Here is a 20,241-nt window from a genome sequence, read left to right on the forward strand (position 1 = left end):
GGACTGGCGTGTGGTTGATGGTGGTAATATTGCGGACAGTACAGATGCAGTAGAACAGTAAACAAGCAGCGATAGCAGTATTTAGGAACAAGGCCTAGGGATTATACTTTCACTAGTGGACACTCTCAACATTGCAATCATAAAGGAATATAAATAAGCACCTCACTATGCTATTCCGAATTACTCTCTAGCAAGATAACGAACTCTAATTCATCATGTAGGCAAACCTTAAAGATGTATTCCCAAGTACTAATGAACACCCCACGCTGTCAGTTTGAGCATTCATAGGAGGTACTAACACACCACAATTTCATAGAGACATCCAACTCAAATCATAACTCAGTGAATAAGTATTCTGTGAAATATAGCCTAAGAGACCCACACGGTGCACACACTATCACCATTACACACGTGGGACAAGGAGTCTCCGGAGATCACATAAGTAAAATCCACTTGACTAACATAATGACATCTAGATTACAAGCATCATCATATGAATCTCAATCATGTAAGGCAGCTCATGAGATTATTGTATTGAAGTACATAGGAGAGAGATGAACCACATAGCTACCGGTACAGCCCTTAGCCTCGATGGAGAACTACTCCCTCCTCATGGGAGACAGCAGCGTTGATGAGGATGGTGGTGGAGATGGCAGCGGTGTCGATGGAGATGCCTTCCGGGGGCACTTCCCCGTCCCGGCGGCGTGCCGGAATAGAGACTCCTGTCCCCCAGATCTTGGCTTCGCGATGGCGGCGGCTTTGGAAGGTTTCTCGTACCGTGGCTTTTCCGTATCGAAGACTTAGGTCAGGGACCTTTATATAGGCGAAGATGCGGCGTCAGAAGGGGTCTGGGGCCACCAGACACTAGGGCGGCGCCCCCCCTGGGCCGCGCCGCCACCATGTGTGGGCCCCCTGTGGCCCCTCTCTGGCGGCTCTCGGGTGTTCTGGAAGCTTCATGCAATCCTAAGACTCTGGGCGTTGATTTCGTCCAATTCCGAGAATATTTCCTTACTAGGATTTCTGAAACCAAAAACAGCAGAAAACAGGAACTGGCACTTCGGCATCTCGTCAATAGGTTAGTTCCGGAAAATGCATAAATATGACATAAAGTATGCATAAAACATGTAGATATCATCAATAATGTGGCATGGAACATAAGAAATTATCGATACGTCGGAGACGTATCAGCATCCCCAAACTTAGTTTCTGCTCGTCCCGAGCAGGTAAACAATAACAAAGATAATTTCTGGAGTGACATGCCATCATAACCTTGATCATACTATTGTAAGCATATGTAATGAATGCAGCGATCAAAACAATGGTAAATGACATGAGTAAACAAATGAATCATATAGCAAAGACTTTTCATGAATAGTACTTCAAGACAAGCATCAATAAGTCTTGCATAAGAGTTAACTCATAAAGCAATAATTCAAAGTAAAGGTATTGAAGCAACACAAAGGAAGATTAAGTTTCAGCGGTTGCTTTCAACTTGTAACATGTATATCTCATGGATATTGTCAACATAGAGTAATATAACAAGTGCAATATGCAAGTATGTAAGAATCAATGCACAGTTCACACAAGTGTTTGCTTCTTGAGATAGAGAGAAATAGGTGAACTGACTCAACATAAAAGTAAAAGAATAGCCCTTCGCAGAGGGAAGCATTGATTGCTATATTTGTGCTAGAGCTTTGATTTTGAAAACATCAAGAGAGTATAAAAGTAAAGTTTTGAGAGGTGTTTGTTGTTGTCAACGAATGGTAGTGGGCACTCTAACCCCCTTGCCAGACAAACCTTCAAAGAGCGGCTCCCATTTTATTTTTATTTTTGGGTGGCACTCCTTCCAACCTTTGCTTTCACAAACCATGGCTAACCGAATCCTCGGGTGCCTGCCAACAATCTCATACCATGAAGGAGTGCCTCTTTATTTTAGTTTTATTTAGATGACACTCCTCCCCACCTTTGCTTTCTCAAGCCATGGCTAACCGAATCCTCGGGTGCCGTCCAACAATCACATACCATGGAGGAGTGTCTATTTTTGTAACATTATGAAGGTTAATTAATTCGGGACTGGGAATCCCATTGCCAGCTCTTTTGCAAAATTATTGGATAAGCGGATGAAGCCACTAGTCCATTGGTGAAAGTTGCCCAACAAGATTGAAAGATAAACACCACATACTTCCTCATGAGCTATAAAACATTGACACAAATAAGAGGTAATAACTTTTGAAGTGTTTAAAGATAGCACTCAAGCAATTTCCTTTGGAATGGCGGAGAAATACCATGTAGTAGGTAGGTATGGTGGACACAAATGGCATAGTGGTTGGCTCAAGGATTTGGATGCATGAGAAGTATTCCCTCTCAATACAAGGTTTAGGCTAGCAAGGTTATTTGAAACAAACACAAGTATGAACTAGTACAACAAAACTCACATAAAAGACATATTGCAAGCATTATAAGACTCTACACCGTCTTCCTTGTTGTTCAAACAACTTTACCAGAAAATATCTAGACCTTAGAGAGACCAATCATGCAAACCAAATTTTAGCAAGCTCTATGTATTTCTTCATTAATAGGTGCAAAGTATATGATGCAAGAGCTTAATCATGAGCACAACAATTGCCAAGTATCAAATTATTCAAGACATCATACCAATTACTACATGTAGCATTTTCTGTTTCCAACCATATAACAATTAACGAAGCAGTTTCAACCTTCGCCATGAACATTAAAAGCTAAGAACACATGTGTTCATACGAACCAGCGGAGCGTGTCTCTCTTCCACACAAGCATTTATTCAAACAAAACAAAAATGAAAACAAATAGACGCTCCAAGTAAAGCACATAAGATGTGACCGAATAAAAATATAGTTTCAAGAGAAGTGACCTGATAATGTTATCGATGAAGAAGGGCATGCCTTGGGCATCCCCAAGCTTAGACGCTTGAGTCTTCTTGAAATATGCAGGGATGGACCACCGGGGCATCCCCAAGCTTAGAGCTTTCACTCTTCTTGATCACATTGTATCATCCTCCTCTCTTGACCCTTGAAAACTTCCTCCACACCAAACTCGAAACAAACTCATTAGAGGGTTAGTGCATAATCAAAAACTCACATGTTCAGAGGTGACACAATCATTCTTAACACTTCTGGACATTTCTCAAAGCTACTGGAAGTCAATGGAACAAAGAAATCCATCCCACATAGCAAAAGAAGCAATGCGAAATAAAAGGCAGAATCTGTCAAAAACAGAACAGTCCGTAAAGACGAATTTTATTGAGGCACCAGACTTGCTCAAATGAAAATGCTCAAATTGAATGAAAGCTGCGTACATATCTGAGGATCACTCACGTAAATTGGCATAATTTTCTGAGTTACCTACAGAGAATTAGGCCCAGATTCGTGACAGCAAGAAATCTGTTTCTGCGCAGTAATCCAAATCTAGTATGAACCTTACTATCAAAGACTTTACTTGGCACAACAATGCAATAAAATAAGATAAGGAGAGGTTGCTACAGTAGTAACAACTTCCAAGACTCAAATATAAAACAAAATTACTGTAGTAAAATAAACATATGGGTTATCTCCCAAGAAGTTCTTTCTTTATAGCCATTTAAGATGGGCTCAGCAGTTTTAATGATGCACTCGCAAGAAATAGTATTTGAAGCAAAAGAGAGCATCAAGAAGCAAGTATGAAACAAATTTAAGCCTAACATGCTTCCTATGCATAGGAGTTTTGTAAATAAACAAGTTCATGAAGAACAAAGTAACAAGCATAGAAAGATAGAACAAGTGTAGCTTCAAAAATTTCAGCACATAGAGAGGCATTTTAGTAACATAAAAATTTCTACAACCATATTTTCCTCTCTCATAATAACTTTCAGTAGCAACATGAGCAAACTCAACAATATAACTATCACATAAGGCATTCTTATCATGAGTCTCATGCATAAAATTATTACTACTCCCAACATAAGCATAATCAATTTTAGTAGTTGTAGTGGGAGCAAATTCAACAAAGTAGCTATCATTATTATTCTCATCATCAAATATAGGAGGCATATTGTAATCATAATCAAATTTATCCTCCATAACAGGCGGTACCAAAAGACTACTATCATTACAATCATCATAAATAGGAGGCAAAGTATCATCAAAGAAAATTTTCTCCTCAATGCTTGGGGGACTAAAAAGATCATGCTCATCAAAACCAGCTTCCCCAAGCTTAGAATTTTCCATAGCATTAGCAACAATAGTGTTCAAAGCATTCATATTAATAACATTCCCTATAGCATGCATATAAAGTTCCATGGGTTTTTTAATTCTCTCTTCAAACACATCATGTCCTAATTCAAGATAAAGTTCATAAAGATCTCTCATATTTTTGTTGTTTTCCATTATGCCTAACTAGTGTAAACAAGAAACAAAAAGATGCAATTGCAGGATCTAAAGGAAATAGCTTCGAGTACTTACAACGGCGCCGGAAAATAGCTTAGTAGCCGAGATCCGGAGTGTGAGTACCTTTTACCTTTCCTCCCCGGCACCGGCGCCAGAAAAGTGCTTGATGTCTACGGGTGCTTCTATTCTTGTAGACAGTGTTGGGCCTCCAAGAGCAGAGGTTTGTAGAACAGCAGCAAGTTTCCCTTAAGTGGATCACCCAAGGTTTATCGAACTCAGGGAGGAAGAGGTCAAAGATATCCCTCTCAAGCAACCCTGCAACCACAAAGCAAGAAGTCTCTTGTGTCCCCAACACACCTAATAGGTGCACTAGTTCGGCGAAGAGATAGTGAAATACAGGTGGTATGAATAAGTATGAGCAGTAGTAACAACGCCAGAAAAGTGCTTTGCTATCCAGGACTGGCGTGTGGTTGATGGTGGTAATATTGCGGACAGTACAGATGTAGTAGAACAGTAAACAAGCAGCGATAGCAGTATTTAGGAACAAGGCCTAGGGATTATACTTTCACTAGTGGACACTCTCAACATTGTAATCATAAAGGAATATAAATAAGCACCTCACTATGCTATTCCGAATTACTCTCTGGCAAGATAACGAACTCTAATTCATCATGTAGGCAAACCTTAAAGATGTATTCCCAAGTACTAATGAACACCCCACGCTGTCACTTTGAGCGTTCATAGGAGGTACTAACACACCACAATTTCATAGAGACATCCAACTCAAATCATAACTCAGTGAACTGTGAAATATAGCCTAAGAGACCCACACGGTGCACACACTGTCACCTTTACACACGTGGGACAAGGAGTCTCCGGAGATCACATAAGTAAAATCCACTTGACTAACATAATGACATCTAGATTACAAGCATCATCATATGAATCTCAATCATGTAAGGTAGCTCACGAGATTATTGTATTGAAGTACATAGGAGAGAGATGAACCACATAGCTACCGGTACAGCCCTTAGCCTCGATGGAGAACTACTCCCTCCTCATGGGAGACAACAGCGTTGATGAAGATGGCGGTGGAGATGGCAGCGGTGTCGATGGAGATGCCTTCCGGGGGCACTTCCCCGTCCCGGCGGCGTGCCGGAACAGAGACTCCTGTCCCCCAGATCTTGGCTTCGCGATGGCGGCGGCTCTGGAAGGTTTCTCATACCGTGGCTTTTCCATATCGAAGACTTAGGTCAGGGACCTTTATATAGGCGAAGAGGCGGCGTCAGAAGGGGTCTGGGGCCACCAGACACTAGGGCGGCGCCCCCCTGGGCCACGCCGCCACCATGTGTGGGCCCCCTGTGGCCCCTCTCCGGCGGCTCTCGGGTGTTCTGGAAGCTTCATGCAATCCTAAGACTCTGGGCGTTGATTTCGTCCAATTCCGAGAATATTTCCTTACTAGGATTTCTGAAACCAAAAACAGCAGAAAACAAGAACTGGCACTTCGGCATCTCGTCAATAGGTTAGTTCCGGAAAATGCATAAATATGACATAAAGTATGCATAAAACATGTAGATATCATCAATAATGTGGCATGGAACATAAGAAATTATCGATACGTCGGAGACGTATCACCAGCCATGGGTGGTGGAGTCCCACCGGGACTCCGCCTTCCAAAGTGAATTCTTCCGGACTTTTCTAGAACCTTCTAGAACCTTCCATAAATTCACCGGATCATTTTAAAACTTATAAAATGACTTCCTATATATGAATCTTATTTTCCGGACCATTTCGGAACTCCTCGTGATGTCCGGGATCCCATCCGAGACTTCGAACAATACTTCGAACTTCATTCCATATTCAAGTTCTACTATTACAACATCAAACCTTAAGTGTGTCACCCTACGGTTCGTGAACTATGTGGACATGGGTGAGAACTCTCTCCGACCAATAACCAATAGCGGGATCTGGAGATCCATAATGGCTCCCACATATTCAATGATGACTTAGTGACCGAATGAACCATTCACATACGATACCAATTCCCTTTGTCACGCGATATTTTACTTGTCCGAGGTTTGATCATCGGTATCTCTCTATACCTTGTTCAACCTCGTCTCCTGACAAGTACTCTTTACTCGTACCGTGGTATGTGGTCTCTTATGAACTTATTCATATGCTTGCAAGACATTAGACGACATTCCACCGAGAGGGCCCAGAGTATATCTATCTGTCATCGGGATGGACAAATCCCACTGTTGATCCATATGCCTCAAGTCATACTTTTCGGATACTTAATCCCACCTTTATAACCACCCATTTACGCAGTGGCGCTTGATGTAATCAAAGTACCTTTCCGGTATAAGTGATTTACATGATCTCATGGTCGAAAGGACTAGGTAACAATGTATCGAAAGCTTGTAGCAAATAACTTAATGACGTGATCTTATGCTACGCTTAATTGGGTGTGTCCATTACATCATTCATATAATGATATAACCTTGTTATTAATAACATCCAATGTTCATGATTATGAAACTAATCATCTATTAATCAACAAGCTAGTTAAGAGGCTTACTAGGGACTCATTGTTGTTTACATATCACACATGTATCAATGTTTCGGTTAATACAAATATAGCATGGTATATAAAAATTTATCATAAACATAAAGATATATAATAACCACTTTTATTATTGCCTCTTGGGCATATCTCCAACAGTCTCCCACTTGCACTAGAGTCAGTAATCTAGATTACATTGTAAGGTACCTAACACCCATGGCATTCTGGTGTTGGTCATGCTTTGCCCTAGGGAGAGCTTTAGTCAACGGATCTGCTACATTCAGATCAGTGTGTACTTTGCAAATCTTTACTTCTCCATCTTCGATGTACTCGCGAATCGAGTGATAACGCAGCTTGATATGCTTCAGCCTCTTGTGTGACCTTGGTTCTTGTGCATTGGCGATGGCACCCATGTTGTCACAGTAGATGACTAGTGGGTCCAATGCACTAGGAACCACACTGAGCTCTACAATGAACCTCTTCATCCATACCGCTTCTGATGAAGCCTCTGAAGCCGCTATGTACTCTGATTCTGTTGAAGACTTCGCCACCATGCACTGCTTCGAGCTTGCCCAGCTTACTGCAGCACCATTCAATATAAACACGTACCCAGACTGTGGCTTAGAGTCATCAGGATCAGTGTTCCAACTTGCATCGGTGTAACTTGTTACAACGAGCTCTTGGTCACCTCCATAACAAAGAAACATATCCTTAGTTCTTTTCAAGTACTTCAGGATATTCTTGACCGCTGTCCAGTGTTCCATCCCTGGATCACTTTGATATCTGCTAGTCAAACTAACAGCATGTGCTATATCCGGTCTAGTACATAGCATGGCATACATGATAGAGCCTACTGCCGAGGCATAGGGGATCTGACTCATCCTTTCTCTTTCTTCTGCCGTAGCCGGACCTTGAGTCTTACTCAAGACCTTGCCTGGTAACATAGGTAAGAATCCTTTCTTACTTTTGTCCATTCTAAACTTCTTTAGAATCTTGTCCAGGTATGTACTCTGTGATAGCCCTATTATGCGTCTTGATCTATCTCTATAAATCTTGATGCCTAATATATACGATGCTTCACCAAGGTCTTTCATTGAAAAACTATTATTCAAATAACCTTTTACACTGCTTAATAGTTCTATATCATTCCCAATCAATAATATGTCATCTACATATAATATCAGGAACGCTACAGAGCTCCCACTCACTTTCTTGTAAATACAGGCCTCTCCATGACACTGTATAAACCCGAAGTCTTTGATCACCTTATCAAAGCATCGGTTCCAACTTCTTGATGCTTGCTTCAGTCCATAAATTGAACGCTGAAGTTTGCATACCTTGTAAGCATTTTTAGGATCGACAAAACCTTTGGGTTGTACCATATACAACTCTTCCTTAATGTCTCCATTAAGGAACGCCGTTTTGACATCCATCTGCCAAATCTCATAATCGAAAAATGCAGCTATTGCTAACAAAATCCTCACAAATTTTAGCTTCGCTACAGGTGAGAAAGTCTCATCGTAGTCAACACCTTGAATTTGTCGGAAACCCTTTGCGACAAGTAGAGATTTATAGACAGTAATATTACCATCAGCATCTGTTTTTCTTTTGAAGATCCATTTATTCTCGACAGCCTTGCGGCTATCAGGTAAGTCTACCAAAGTCCATACTTTGTTATCATACATGGATCCCATTTCGGATTTCATGGCTTCTTGCCATTTGTTGGAATCTGGGCTCATCATCGCTTCTTCATACGTCGCAGGGTTTTCATCATTGTTGTCGACAATCATGACATTTAGACAAGGATCATACCAATCAGGAGTGGCACGTTCCCTTGTCGATCTGCGAGGTTCAGTAGCTATCTCGTTCGAAGTTTCATGATCATTATCATTAGCTTCTTCTGTTGCCGGTGCAGGCGGCACAGGAACAACTTCCGGTACTACGCTACTCTGATCAACGAGTGAAGATTCATCAATCTCATAAAGTTCTACTTTTCTTCCAGTCACTTCTTTAGTGAGAAATTCTTTCTCAAGAAAGGTTCCTTTCTTAGCAACAAAGATTTTGCCTTCGAATCTGTGATAGAAAGTGCACCCTATAGTTTCCTTAGGGTATCCTATGAAGACGCATTTCTCCGCTTTGGGTTCTAGCTTGTTCGGTTGTAACTTTTTTACATAGGCTTCGTAACCCCAAACTTTAAGGAACGACAGCTTAGGTTTCTTATTAAACCATAATTCATACGGTGTCGTTTCAACGGATTTTGATGGTGCTCTATTTAAAGTGAATGCGGCTGTCTCTAATGCATAACTCCAAAATGATAACGACAAATCAGTAAGAGACATCATAGAACGAACCATATCTAAGAGAGTTCGATTACGACGTTCGTACACGCCGTTTCGTTGTGGTGTTCCCGGCGGTGTCAATTGTGAAAGTATTCCACATTTCTTTAAATGCATGCCAAACTCATAACTCAGATATTCACCTCCGCGATCAGATCGTAGAAATTTAATCTTCTTGTTACGTTGATTTTCTACTTCACTTTGGAATTCCTTAAACTTCTCAAAAGTTTCGGATTTATGTTTCATGAAATAGATATACCCATATCTACTCAGATCATCTGTGAAGGTTAGAACATAACGATAACCAACGCGCGATGCTACACTCATTGGTCCGCACACATCAGAATGTATGATTTCCAATAAGTCAGTAGCTCGCTCCATAATACCAGAGAATGGAGTCTTAGTCATTTTTCCCATTAGACATGCTTCGCATTTATCAAGTGACTCAAAGTCAAGTGATTCAAGTAATCCATCGGTATGGAGTTTCTTCATGCGTTTCACTCCAATATGACCAAGACGACAGTGCCACATATAAGTAGAATTATCATTTAATTTAATTTGCTTAGCATCAATGTTATGTATATGTGTATCACCACTATCGAGATCTAACAGAAATAAGCCATTCTTTTCAGGTGCTCGACCATAAAAGATATTATTCATAAAAATAGAACAACCATTATTCTCAGACTTGAATGAATAACCGTCTTGCATTAAACAAGATCCAGATATAATGTTCATGCTCAACGCGGGTACAAAATAACAATTATTTAGGCTTAAAACTAATCCCGAAGGTAGATGTAGAGGAAGTGTGCCGACAACGATCACATCGACTTTGGATCCGTTTCCAGCGCGCATCGTCACTTCATCCTTCAATAGTCTTCGTTTATTCTTTAGTTCCTGTTTCGAGTTACAAATATGAGCAACCGAACCAGTATCAAATACCCAGGTACTAGTACGAGAACCAGTGAGATAAACATCTATAACATGTATATCAGATATACATTCTTTCTTCTTCTTGACAAGGCCGCTCTTCAGATCAGCCAGATACTTGGAGAAATTACGCTTCCAGTGTCCCTTCTCCTTGCAGTAATAGCACTCAGCATCAGGCTTAGGGCCGTTCTTAGGTTTCATAGGAGGCGTGGCAGCTTTCTTGCCACCCTTCTTGAATTTTCCCTTAGACTTGCCCTGTTTCTTGAAACTGGTGGTCTTGTTGACCATCAACACTTGGTGCTCTTTCTTGATCTCAATCTTAGCATCTTTTAGCATGGCGAAGAGTTCAGGTAACTCTTTGTTCATGTTCTGCATATTGTAGTTTATCACAAAGTTCTTGTAACTAGGTGGCAGTGATTGAAGGACACGCTTAATCCCCAGTCTGTTAGGAATCACTATTCCCAAGTCACTGAGTTTCTTCGCATGCCCGGTCATGGCGAGCATGTGCTCACTAACGGAGCTACCTTCTTCAATCATGCAGCTGAAGAAGTGTTTCGATGCTTCATAGCATTCCACGGCCGCATGAGTTTCAAAGATAGCTTTCAGCTCATTGACTAACTCATGAGGATCGTGGTGCTCAATACGTTTTTGAAGATCGGCTTCCAGACTGCACAGGATGGCACACTGAACTCTAGAGTACCGAGTTTTCCGAGTCGCGTAAACATTCTTTACTTCATCGGTTTCAGTTTCTGCAGGAGGGTCACCTAGCGGTGCATCAAGCACATATTGCAGGTTTCCACCAGCGAGGAAGATCCTCACATGACGGAACCAGTCGATGAAGTTGCTACCGTTGCTCTTAAGCTTTTCTTTCTCTAGGAACTGGTTAAAATTGATTGGGAACGCCATATCTACAACATATATTTGCAATAGTTTAGACTAAGTTTATGGCAAATTGAGTTAAAATTTTAATTCAACATAATTAAAAACTAGGTGAACTCCCACTCAAAACAATATCCCTCGAATTGTCTTAGTGATCACACGAACCAAATCTACCACACCAAGTCCGATCATCACGAGACAAGATGTAACTTCAATGGCGAACACTCAAAGTGTTCATCATATCAATCATATGATTCATGCTCTACCTTTCAGTATCACGTGTTCCGAGACCATGTCTGTACATGCTAGGCTCGTCAAGGCCACCTTAGTATCCGCATGTGCAAAACTGGCTTGCACCCGTTGTATGCACTTGTTGATTCTATCACACCCGGTCATCACGAGATGCTTCGAAACGACAAGTCTTGGCAACGGTGCTTCTAAGGATGAACACTTTATTATCTTGATATTTTAGTGAGAGGGATCATATTATAATGCTACCGTCGCGATCTAAGAAAAATAAGATGCATAAAAGGATTAACATCACATGCAGTTCATATGTGATATGATATGGCCCTTTTGTCTTTGCGCCTTTGATCTTCATCTCCAAAGCACGGACATGATCAACGGGCATGATCTCCATCATCATCGGTGTAGCGTCAAGGTCAATGGCGCCGTCTTCATGATTATTCTCCCATGTAGCAACTATTACAACTTCTTTGAAATACTACTCAACATGAAATTTAAAGACAACCATAAGGCTCCTTCCGATTGCCACAATACAATAATGATCATCTCATACATATTCATGATCACATTATGGCCATATCACATCACCAAACCCTGCAAAAACAAGTTAGACGTCTCTAATTTGGTTTGCATATTTTACGTGGTTTAGGGTTTTCGAGTGAGATCTAATCTACTTGCGAACATGAACCACAACGGTGATACTAGTGTTGTCAATAGAAGAGTAAATTGAATCTTCACTATAGTAGGAGAGACAGACACCCGCAAAGCCTCTTATGCAATACAAGTTGCATGTCGAACGAGGAGCAAGTCTCATGAACGCGGTCATGTAAAGTTAGCCCGAGCCGCTTCATCCCACTATGCCATAAAGATGCAAAGTACTCAAACTAAAGACAACATAAGCATCAACGCCCACAAAACCATTGTGTTCTACTCGTGCAACCATCTATGCATAGACATGGCTCTGATATCACTGTAGGGATTCGTTGCATAGAAAACAAAAAATTTCCTACCGCGAGAACGCAATCCAAGCCAAGATGCAATCTAGAAGACGGGAGCAACGAGGGGATGAACGAGACTCACCCTTGAAGATTTCCAAAGCCTACAAGATGAGGCTCTTCTTTCTGCGATAGACGATCACTTGCCGCTTGCAAAAGCGCGTAGAAGATCTTGACGGTGCCACAATCGGGCAGCACCTCCGTACTCGGTCACACGTTCGGTGTTGATGAAGACGACGTCCTTCTCCCCGTTCCAGCGGGCAGCGGAAGTAGTAGCTCCTCCTTGAATCCGGCAGCACGACGGCGTGGTGGCGGTGGCAATGGAGAACTCCGGCGGAGCTGCGCTAAGCGTTGCGGGAGAGGTGGAGGAGAGGGGGCGGCTAGGGTTTGGGAGAGAGGGAGGTGGCCGGCCACTATGAGGGGTGCGGCCACGGTGTCTTTGGTGTGGCCAGCCCCCTCCCCTTGCTCCTCATTATATAGGTGGAACCCCCAAGTGTTGGACTACAAGTCTTCGAATAAGACCCCAACCCAAAACCTTCCATGTGTAGGGAAACCTACCCAAGGTGGGATTCCCACCCTTCCATGAGGGGGGGGGTGGCCGGCCCCCTTGGTTGAGTCCACCTTGGACTCCCCCCTCTAGGGTTGGCCGGCCATGGGTGGTGGAGTCCCACCGGGACTCCGCCTTCCAAAGTGAATTCTTCCAGACTTTTCTAGAACCTTCTAGAACCTTCCATAAATTCACCGGATCATTTTAAAACTTATAAAATGACTTTCTATATATGAATCTTATTCTCCGGACCATTCCGGAACTCCTCGTGATGTCCGGGATCCCATCCGAGACTTCGAACAATACTTAGAACTCCATTCCATATTCAAGTTCTACTATTACAACATCAAACCTTAAGTGTGTCACCCTACGGTTCATGAACTATGTGGACATGGGTGAGAACTCTCTCCGACCAATAACCAATAGCGGGATCTGGAGATCCATAATGGCTCCCACATATTCAACGATGACTTAGTGATCGAATGAACCATTCACATACGATACCAATTCCCTTTGTCACGCGGTATTTTACTTGTCCGAGGTTTGATCATCGGTATCTCTCTATACCTTGTTCAACCTCATCTCCTGAAAAGTACTATTTACTCGTACCGTGGTATGTGGTCTCTTATGAACTTATTCATATGCTTGCAAGACATTAGACGACATTCCACCGAGAGGGCCCAGAGTATATCTATCTGTCATCGGGATGGACAAATCCCACTGTTGATCCATATGCCTCAACTCATACTTTCCGGATACTTAATCCCACCTTTATAACCACCCATTTACGCAGTGGCGTTTGATGTAATCAAAGTACCTTTCCGGTATAAGTGATTTACATATCTCATGGTCGAAAGGACTAGGTAACTATGTATCGAAAGCTTATAGCAAATAACTTAATGACGTGATCTTATGCTACGCTTAATTGGGTGTGTCCATTACATCATTCATATAATGATATAACCTTGTTATTAATAACATCCAATGTTCATGATTTTGAAACTAATCATCTATTAATCAACAAGCTAGTTAAGAGGCTTACTAGGGACTCATTGTTGTTTACATATCACACATGTATCAATGTTTCGGTTAATACAATTATCGCATGGTATATAAACATTTATCATAAACATAAAGATATATAATAACCACTTTTATTATTGCCTCTTGGGCATATCTCCAACATCTATGCCTAAAAAGTCCACCTTCGGGTTAGCATCCGCACCCCTTCCAGTATTAAGTTGCAAACAACAGACAATTGCATTAAGTATGGTGCGTAATGTAATCAACACAAATATCCTTAGACAAAGCATTGATGTTTTATCCCTAGTGGCAACATCACATCCACAACCTTAGAACTTTCTGTCACTGTCCCAGATTCAATGGAGGCATGAACCCACTATCGAGCATAAATACTCCCTCTTGGAGTCACAAGTATCAACTTGGCCAGAGCCTCTACTAGCAACGGAGAGCATGCAAGATCATAAACAACACATATATGATAGATTGATAATCAACTTGACATAGTATTCCATATTCATCGGATCCCAACAAACACAACATGTAGCATTACAAATAGATGATATTGATCATGATAGGCAGCTCACAAGATCTAAACATGATAGCACAATGAGGAGAAGACAACCATCTAGCTACTGCTATGGACCCATAGTCCAAGGATGAACTACTCGCACATCAATCCGAAGGCGATTGATACGTCTCCAACGTATCGATAATTTCTTATGTTCCATGCCACTTTATTGATGATACCTACATGTTTTATGCATACTTTATGTCATATTTATGCATTTTCCGGCACTAACCTATTAACAAGATGCCGAAGAGCCAGTTGCTGTTTTCTGCTGTTTTTGGTTTCAGAAATCCTAGTAAGGAAATATTCTCGGAATTGGACGAAATCAACGCCCAGGATCTTATTTTTCCACGAAGCTTCCAGAACACCGGAGAGGAAACGAAGTGGGGCGATGAGGCGACGCCACACTAGGGCGGCGCGGCCCAGGAGGGGCCCGCGTGGCCCTAGCGTGTGGGTCCCTCGCGTCGCCCCCTAAACTACCCTTCCGCCTACTTAAGCCTTCGTCGATAATAACTCCAGTACCGAGAGCCACGATAGGGAAAACCTTCCAGAGACGCCGCCGCCGCCAATCCCATCTCGGGGGATTCAGGAGATCGCCTCTGGCACCCTGCCGGAGAGGGGAATCATCTCCCGGAGGACTCTTCACCGCCATGGTCGCCTCCGGAGTGATGAGTGAGTAGTTCACCCCTGGACTATGGGTCCATAGCAGTAGCTAGATGGTCGTCTTCTCCTAATTGTGCTATCATTGTTGGATCTTGTGAGCTGCCTAACATGATCAAGATCATCTATCTGTAATGCTATATGTTGTGTTTGTTGGGATCCTATGAATAAGTGAATGCTATGTTATGTTGATTATCAATATCATCTATGTGTTGTTTATGATCTTGCATGCTCTCCGTTGCTAGTAGAGGCTCTGGCCAAGTTGATACTTGTAACTCCAAGAGGGAGTATTTATGCTCGATAGTGGGTTCATGTCTCCATTAAATCTGGGGAGTGACAGCAACCCCTAAGGTTGTGGATGTGCTATTGCCACTAGGGATAAAACATCAATGCTATGTCTAAGGATATATTCGTTGATTACATTACGCACCATAATTAATGCAATTTTCTGTTGTTTGCAACTTAATACTGGAGGGGGTTCGGATGATAACCTGAAGGTGGACTTTTTAGGCATAGATGCATGCTGGATAGCAGTCTATGTACTTTGTCGTAATGCCCAATTAAATCTCACACTACTCATCATAACATGTATGTGCATGGTCATGCCCTCTTTATTTGTCAATTGCCCAACTGTAATTTGTTCACCCAACATGCTTATTCTTATGGGAGAGACGCCTCTAGTGAACTGTGGATCCCGGTCCATTCTTTTACATCAAATACAGTCAACTGCAATGCTCGTTCTACTGTTTTCTGCAAACAATCATCATCCACACTATACATCTAATCCTTTGTTACAGTAAGCCGGTGAGATTGACAACCTCACTGTCACGTTGGGGCAAAGTAATTTGGTTGTGTTGTGCAGGTTCCACGTTGGCGCCGGAATCCCTGGTGTTGCGCCGCACTACACTCCGCCGCCATCAACCTTCAACGTGCTTCTTGGCTCCTACTGGTTCGATAAACCTTGGTTTCTTACTGAGGGAAAACTTGCCTCTGTACGCATCACACCTTCCTCTTGGGGTTCCCAATGGACGCGTGATGTACGCGTATCAAGCTCTTTTTCTGGCGCCGTTGCCGGGGAGATCAAGACACGCTGCAAGGGGAGTCTCCACCTCCAATCTCTTTACTTTGTTTTTGTCTTGCTTTATTTTATTTACTACTTTGTTTGCTGCATTATATCAAAATACAAAAAATTAGTTTCTAGTTTTACTTTACTTGTTATCTTGTTTGCTATATTAAAAACACAAAAAAAATTTAGTTACTTGCATTTACTTTATCTAATTTGCTTTATTTACTATTGCTAAAATGGGTACTCCTGAAAATACTAAGTTGTGTGACTTCACAACCACAAATAATAATGATTTCTTATGCACACCTATTGCTCCACCTGCTACTACAGCAGAATTCTTTGAAATTAAACCTGCTTTACTGAATCTGGTTATGAGAGAGCAATTTTCTGGTGTTAGTTCTGATGATGCTGCTGCCCATCTCAATAATTTTGTTGAACTATGTGAAATGCAAAAGTATAAGGATGTAGATGGTGACATTATAAAATTAAAATTGTTTCCTTTCTCATTAAGAGGAAGAGCTAAAGATTGGTTGCTATCTCTGTCGTGGGATCGTCACGGCATATGCCATAGGGTGGCTAACGAAGGAGGTTCCTAGGTGATCTCACGGTGGTATCCGGATGCGGGTATGGGGACAAGCGACACGGCGACGTACCCAGGTTCGAGGCCCTCTGATGGAGGTAACACCTCTACTCCTGCTATGAGTGTATAAGGTGATCACACAATACAATGATGCTCCTAGAGCTGTGTCCGGCTGCTCCTGGGAGGCTAAGGGAGATGATGATCTCTCTCACAGGGCAGCGCTAAGGGTGGAAATGGAGTGAGAATGATCGATCCCCTGCACGAGAGGGGGTAGTGCGGCTTATATAGGCATCGGCACTTTACATAAAAGACCCTATAGTCTACTGGCCGGCTTGGCCGGCTCCGGCTTCCGCTCCTTCCCGAGGCACTGACGTCAGGAACAATTGAGGCCTCATGGCCTGTCCCATCCGGCTGCCGAAGTCAGCGGTATGGAGAGGAAGTGTCCCTGTCGCCATCAAGCACTTAGCCAGTACGGATCGACGTACGCCATGATGGCCTGTCCGCGCGTTGCACTATTGCTCCACAGTGCCCCGCGCTTTACGGGAGATGAAGTCAGCGTGGACTTTGCGAACCCGGATCACCTACCCGGTTCCTTCTAGTGCAAGACCCGCCAGCCTCGAGTCGGTCTGAGGTACAAACCCCCAGTCGGATATGGCTTGTAGAAGCCGGCCCAGCTACAGCATTGGCAGCCGTAGCCAGGCCGACTAGGACCTAGAGCCAACCGACTTCCGGACCAGCCGACCATGGCTCCAGCCGGCTGCTCCTCAGCCGGCCTTTGCCGCGAGCCGGCCGGTGGTCAGCCGGCTGCTCCGCGTCCATTGCCCTACCCGGGGTCTTCCCCCCGACATTAGCCCCCGAAGCTGGCAAGGTCCTGCGTTTAGAGGGACCTAGGCAGGTTTTCCTGGCTTTTTGATCTCTTGAATATACTTGACGGCACTCGGAGGGGCCGACTGAGAATTCCCATTCAGCCGGCTGCGCCCTCATCCGACTCGTTTCGGCCGGCTGCTCCTAGCTGGCCGCTATTTTTACTTCTGCAGCTTTTGCTTTTTCACAAGTCTTGGTGATGTCTCCGCCTTGCTGAGAAAGTTTGGGGCCGGATTGAATTTAATGTCCGGCTCCGGCTTGAGCGCACCGGAGTCTCCGCCGCCTCGGGTCCTGCGCCCGACTTGACCGGTCTGACGTCAGGCTGCTGCTGCCGGTTCGTCTGGTCACATCAATGTCTCCTCCGGATCCGGTGCGGTCGTGGGGGATGTGGTGTGGCGGTTTCCAGTAACCGCAGCGGTCGTGGGAGGCGTTATGGTGCAGTTAATCTGGAGGACGTGGCCACGATCGCCACTTGGAGGCCAACCGTCTGCCGCGGTCGGCTATAAATGCCGCGCGGGAGGGTACCGAGGCGGCACTCCCCGCACTTCGTCTTCCTCGCGCTCGCGCTCCTCTCGCTCTCTTCCTCGCGCTCGAGCTTCTTGCTGCTCCGGCGAGCGTTTCTCACTGGCGAACTCCGGCGAGCACATCTCCGCCGCCGCTACTCCGACGGGCCGGCGCCACGGGGCCCCGCATTTCAACGGTGCGTCCTCCGCCGCCGCCGCCGTCGCGAGGTTCTTCTTCGCCCTTCTGTCTTTCCTGGTCTTCTTCCTCCTCCTCTTCATCGATGGCCGGCGCGAGCGGGTCTTGGAGGGGATCCTACATGAGGGAGGACGACATCGAGCGCCTGGTGCGCCTTCGCCGGATCCCGTCGACGGTGACTACGAGGGCGCCCGGCGCGGAGGTGGAGCCCAAGACGGAGCCCGGCGAGCGCGTTGTCTTCGGCGCGCATTTCGACCGCGGGTTGGGCCTGCCGGCGTCCAACTTCTTCCGCCAGTTCCTCGATTACTTCGGCCTGCAGCCGCACCACCTTCCGGCCAACGCCTGCATCCTCCTCAGCTGCTACGTGGCTTTCATGGAGGCGTATGTCGGCTTGTGGCCGGACATCGACTTCTGGAGCCGCCTCTTCTACATCAAGGCGCAAACGACCGATGGCCATCTGCGGACCTGCGGCGCCACCTCGATCTACTCCCAGCCGGGTACGCCCTTCCCCAAGATTCCGACTGTCGACTCGGTGAAGAACTGGCAGATGTCATTCTTCTACGTGCGCAACGAGAATCGGGGCTTCGACCGGGTCAACCTGCCGGAGTACAATCCGGCTCCTCCAGTCGGCCGGATCAACTGGGGCTACAATGCCCGAACGACGGACCCGGACGCGGAGGTGAGCCAGCTCTGGGATTTCCTGGGGGCCGCCGTCGCGGGCGGGCTGACTGCCGAGGATCTCCTCTGCACCGTCGCCGAGAGCCGGGTGCTGCCGCTTCAGCTGCGCACCCACAAGATTGGGCATATGTCCGGCCGGTTTGATCCGACCCGGACGTCCAAGGCGGAGCTCAACAAGGCCCAGGTGGCCCGCCGGGTGAACAACATCACCAAGGCCAACATGTCGGACGCCTGGAACTATGGGCTGGCGCCCCGCAACCGGGACTTGCCGCCTGTGCTGGTAAGTTTATTGTTTTGGCCGACTTCCGGCTTGCGGTTGCGTGGCCGACTTCGCTCTTCGCCGACTTCCGGCTTGCGGCTTACTTATATCTCTTCTGTCTTCTAGCTCTTCGACCGCCAGAACGTCGAGGACGGCGACCTGGCGACAAGGAGGTGGACGCCGGATCACGTCGATCCGGCTGACCAGGCCAGCGACCAGGCTGGCGACGACGATCTGCTGCAGGCACCTGACCAAGGCGGCCAAGGGGAGCACAATCCGCCTCCTTCACCGGAGCAGCAGGAGGACGACGAGCCGGCGACGTCCACCACGGGGCCGATCCCCGCAGTGCCTCTGCGCGCGAGGCCGCCTAGCACCACGGCGACTTCGGCGCCCAAGGGGAAGAAGCGGGTCGGCGACCGCTCCTCCACCGCCGCCTTGGAGGCGAAGGTGAAGAAGCAGCGCCGGCAGCAGCCGAAGAAGGTTCCGGAGCAGGCCGGGTGAGTTTTTCTTTTCTTCTTGTTTGATTCCTTTTCTTTCCTTTCTCTTTATACTCATCTTTTTCTTATTTGTTCGGCTAGGGCTCCCATCAAGTTCACCCAGGGTGGCGGCTCCCGGCAGGCTCCGCGTGTCGTGTCGCCGCCTCCGCGACAAAGGAGGGAGCCGGCGCCGCAGCCTTCGGCGCGCGCGCCCACGCCGCCACCGGTCGTCGTGCCGCCTGCGGGTACTCCGCCTCCCGCAGGGCGCCTTCTTTCGCCGTGCCTCTGGCTTCGGCGCCTGGCCGTGGCGCACGGGGCGAGCCGACGCGCCACCGACTGCGGACGATATGTTCCCGCGCCGCGCTCGTCTTACGGATCCGGCGGGCCGGAGCGCGAGGGCATGCCGCTGCGGCCGAGCCGGAGCCAGCGGGGGTGCGCCGCCTGCGACCGGAGCCGGAGCCGGGCCCAGCGT

This window comes from Lolium perenne, chromosome 5, assembly GCF_019359855.2.
Source record: "Lolium perenne isolate Kyuss_39 chromosome 5, Kyuss_2.0, whole genome shotgun sequence".
Lineage (NCBI taxonomy): Eukaryota > Viridiplantae > Streptophyta > Magnoliopsida > Poales > Poaceae > Lolium > Lolium perenne.